Source organism: Tympanuchus pallidicinctus, unplaced genomic scaffold, assembly GCF_026119805.1.
Source record: "Tympanuchus pallidicinctus isolate F22 unplaced genomic scaffold, pur_lepc_1.0 scaffold1, whole genome shotgun sequence".
Taxonomy (NCBI): Eukaryota; Metazoa; Chordata; class Aves; order Galliformes; family Phasianidae; genus Tympanuchus; species Tympanuchus pallidicinctus.
In genome coordinates this window covers 54,998,580-55,003,659 of record NW_026294618.1, presented here as the reverse complement: position 1 = coordinate 55,003,659, position 5,080 = coordinate 54,998,580, and positions in this window count along the sequence as shown.

Below are 5,080 nucleotides of genomic sequence, written 5' to 3'. Positions count from 1 at the left end.
AAAAAGCTGTTCTCTTTCCACCCCATCCTTTTGCATACTTCACCAGGATGGAACATGTGCCCACCCTTGACTGAACAGTCTTATAAATGACTCTGCTCTAATTAATTTAGCATTAAGTGATAATTGTAACATTCTTCAGGTTTTGAGTGAAACCTCATTTGATACAAGATCACCTTCATTACAAAACCAGCATGTATTAGTTTGACAAGAGTTGATGACTTTTATTAACTTCCATAAACTTACTCTAACCATTGCATTTGGTACACTAAGCGCTAAGTTTTAGTCTCACTGGCCTTCAATGGATCTTAAATTTCTAAATAAATCATGGTTGAAAATCCGACCCCTTGTTTTTTCCCTATCTTCAAACATCGGCGAGCAGGCCCACGCAAATCTCAGTGGTCTGTCTGGTGCTGCTGTTTCTTTCCTTATTTACTTACTTAGTTAAATGTGATGTAGTTTTCTTAAACTAAAATACTACGCTGCACAGATACACCCAGAAGTTGTGAGACCTCACCTGCATGTGCAGTTGAGTCTTGGATTCTTCCAGCTATCTCCTCAACCAGCTTTGCAAGCCCACTGAGTCCTACTCTCTGATCTGCTTCTCAATGCTATCAAAAACTAGATTAACATGCCAGTTTTCGCAGCATGTCTTCTGGACATATTCATTAGGAACCTTCTAAACATGGGGAACCTCGTGATTTTAAGGTTTGGTTTCTGCCACCACTTGCTCTTCAGGTTTTGCTTATTATCATCCACCCTCCAGCTTCCACCCTAAAAACAGTGAGGTGGCAGACCCATCACAAGGTCCTTCAGTCTCCTGTTCTCTACTGTCTACAGAACAGTGTGGCTTAATTGTAAGGAAATATTTTAAGGTAATTTGAACTGTACCACACTCAGATAAGAAAAAAGCAGGACTGTTTCAACAAGACACTTGCTAGCAATCACTGTACTTCTGTAACATGTATTTAATAAGCATTTCAAATTATATTACACACATTAAACAGCTTTCCAGTTTATCTGTAAGGAAGACATTCACATAAAGATTTAAAAGCAAGTTTCAGAGGTGCTGAGATCTTGTAAGACCATGTAAAATTAATGGGAATTAAATGAACTCAGCAGACCTGAAGATTGAGCTGTAATTTTCCTAAAGGCATAGGACTCAGGTATCTCAATACTTAATCTGATGATTCAGTTAGGAAACTGCTTGTCTTTGATTTGAAACCACTACTTGAAGACAAGATTAGAAGGCTAGTTTGTGGGCCTTCAAGCCTCCTTCAAAATTAATGTAGCTGTAGTAATGCTTAGGTTGCAATCATAAACCTAAAGTTTCATGACCTAGATGTGATTATCTGATTGAACAAATATCAGCTCAAGGCTGCAGAAGTAAAAACAGCAGCATCATAACAGTGTTAAACCATTTTACTTAAACCTTTATTCCTATAAAGAAGGTATTCCAAACAGTAGAAGCTCCACACCCTACCTCCTGATTCTTCTTCCAAAGGAAAAAAAATCAACTCCCTTTATAAAATGTAAAAAAACTCTCTGAATCTCACCTCTATACAGTTGTGTGCGAGAGAGGTTTTTCCTAGCCTTACTGTTCAAAGACTATTTGGAATTCTGTATAAAATACATTTTGAAGTTTTAATCTGATTGCCAAATGATACATAAATGCTGTAACTAATGGCATTTTCAACAGAGAGCTTCCAGTGGTACAAGAATTTACCTGATGTGTAGCTACTTTGTAGAGGACAGAATATTGCTTTTGGACACAGTCCCTTACGCAGCCGACAGGGTTTTGAATTAAAAAAGATAAAACCTAAAAACACATTTATTCAACAATAATTATGCACCATTTCACTCACACAGAACTCCACTGCATGAACCACTTCTGGTAATTCCTTTCCCTAGTTTCTAATGGTATGTTTTCAATAGCTCAAAAATGATTGTCACTTGGAGGAACACATGCAAAAACTCTTCCTAGCTTGTCTTCATTTTAACAGACCTACACAACCCTCAGACTTGGACTGACATGAATACTGGAAAAAATAGGGACCAACAATTTTATTTGAGCTACCTCAGCAAATGCTTTCCTCTTAAAGGAAGAACAGGATGGTCTAAGCTCCAGATTTTAGAAATAACATTACAAGTTCACTGTGATTTTAAACTATCATCTGTGAAAAGAGGATTTTGAAGGAGCATAGGAGAGAGGCAGGGGTGGAGAAAAGTGTGCTAGTCAAGTATGAAAATAGATACTAGAAAGAAATAGATCATAGATAGATAATAGTTAAAAGGCTGCTTAATAAACAGTGAACTGAATGAATGTACACTATTAATCAAGAATACAAAATTGTGAGTACTGAACAAACTTAATTTGCCTCATGTAATTCTTATTTCATTCTCTTTTCTTATCCTTCTGTTCAGGGCTGAAGAAAATACCGTACAATTCAGAAAGCTGTAAGACCAGGCTTTGTATTACTGCTGCGTGGTTAGTGGCAGATTTGGTTTAAAAGATTATAGATCTCCCAAGCCTGTATTTGAGGCTAAGATCTCCTCACTCACACTAATTCAGTGTAACTTTTCTTTAATCAGATCTCTGAAATGTTGTGGCTTCAAGATAACAGGAAACAACACGTAAACCAAAAGCATTAAGCTCTTGAACTGTAGACAAAATAGAAAAATAGTAAAATAAAATAACGAATCAAGAAAAATGGCTGAGAAAGCAGAACAGCTCTAAAGCCAGATTCTGATATTACTACATACCCACTAAGACCTTTTGTGAAAACTAAGTGTGTATATATATATAAATCAAGATTTCAGGAGAAACAGACTGTAGTCTTCTAAACAGAGAGGAAGCCAGATGCCAGGACTTGATAGATCTAGTTTTGTGAAAAATTGCCAGAGGTTGCTTCATGACACAGTTAGGTAAAGCTTTGCAATACAATTTCAGTAGAGTATAAATGAAGTTGCTTTCCCTGCATCAAATCCCTTGGTTGAGGTATTTACTCATCCTCACTCAGAGGCAGAGTGCCATCTACTGAAGCATCCCCTTTACATATCTGTCTGGAGCCTGTCCCAGTCCTGTATTGACAAAATTTACCCAAGGGTGCTGTAAAACTGAAGAGGAAGCTGATTTAGGTGTGATTGTCTATTGTACAGTAACAGCTGCATGCAAAGGTATAGGTCAGCACCCTGACTTGTGACAGTTAGTGCTCCAGTTTTGTGAAGACTCACTCTTGGCTTCTTAATAAATCTTTGGAATTGAGGTTACATTATCAGTTTGTAACACTTAAGAGCTTCAGTGGGTGCTCAGATTTCACTGCTGTTAACCATGGACTTTCCTCGTGATTTCTCCTCTCCATGTTAGTGCTCTGAAGATGTGCGAGTATTCAGCTGAGTCACTGATAGTGACACGTGATAGCAGCCAGCAGGAGTTTGTCTTGGGACAGTGATGACACAGTATTATTGTGCAGCTCTAACTGAATCTCCTAACTGAATTCAGGTTGCCTTGACCTTCATACTTCACTGTAAATTTTCTGGACTCTTCCTGTATTCAAAGTGATGCCTTGTGTCATACCCAGAGAAGCTATATGCTACAATAAAAAATACATAGCTAGATGAAAAGAAAAGCAGAAAAAAAATTGTAACAGAAAGTAGTTGCATGAAAATGTCAAAAGTAGGTCAAAGGTGCCTGCAGACCTTGATTGTTGAATCAAATTTCATACAAAAAATAAGTATCCAAAATTTGCTGAGGAAAATTACCACTCAAAGACAGAGAAACAACTACATGGAGAAGTATACCAGCTTGCAGGACAGAGGTGAATGGAGATGTGTCATATTTTGTTTAATAAACAGTACTCTAGGAAAACCACTGATATGATGTGTTTCAAGGCACAGGTGCACATCTTGGTCTTCTCATTAACTTGACAATGGACTGCACTGAAAAGTCACACAACCTATAGCTCAAAAGCCAAATTTTTTATAAAACAAGGCACTAAACAAATCTTGAAAAAATAGTATTTTTTGTTGTAAGACAATAATTAGAACAAATTTGCAAAATACTTCATATTATATTATATTTATTCATTTATTCATTTATTCTTCTAGACTTTCAGTATATTTTCTTAAATAGAATGGAGAACTGAAAAGCATAAGTGACCATTCCTTGCAAATAAGCTATATCCCACATACCTCAGAAAACAGAGGGGAGACAATGTCCCAGGTTGGCACAGATCCACAAGGATCATCTGGTCCAACACCTAAAATGCTCATATTAAAATCCACAAAAAGGAAATAACACGAGCATCCCACAGGTCTTTGGGATCATTTAAAATGTGTGCATGACCAAATCCCACAATAATTCTGGAAACCTTGCCAGCCCTAGAAAGCTGACTCCTGCCCTTGAGTGCATTGTCAAGCACTTCCACACTAACAGCCTTATAGCTGAATACAGAAAAAGCTGCAGTACACATGTTGCCCTTCAGCAACATGTTAGTTACTCCTGTGTAACAGAAAAAACGAAGAGGAGGAAAGAGAACCACATGTCTGGGCCAGGCTGCCCAACATTTAACCACAGCCATCAGGGCAACAAAGCTGATGAACAGACTGAAGCACAAGTCTTATGGGGAACAGCTGAGGGAACAGGGGCTGTTTGTTCTGGAGGAGTCTCAGGAGAGATCTTATCGCTCTCTGCAGCTGCCTGAAAGGTGGTTGTGGTGAGTGTTGACCTCTTCTTCCAGGTATCAGTGGTAGGATGAGAGGTAATTGCCTCAAGTTGCACCAGGAAAGGTTCAGGCTGGACATTAGGAAAAAAATTTTCTCATAAAGAGTGGTGATTTGTTGGGACAGGCTGCCCAGGGAAGCTTTGGAGTCACCATCCCTGGAGGCAATCAAGAAACGCATAGATGTGGCACTGAGGGATATGGTTAGTGGGCATGGTGGGGATGGGTTGATGGTTGGACTTGGTGATCTTATGAGTCTTTTTCAACCTTAATAATTCTGTGCTTCTACAACTGAAAATATCTACTGTGTTTATGTTTTGGCACAAAGTCATTTGTTAGTGGCTGCCCCCATAGAAGTTTGT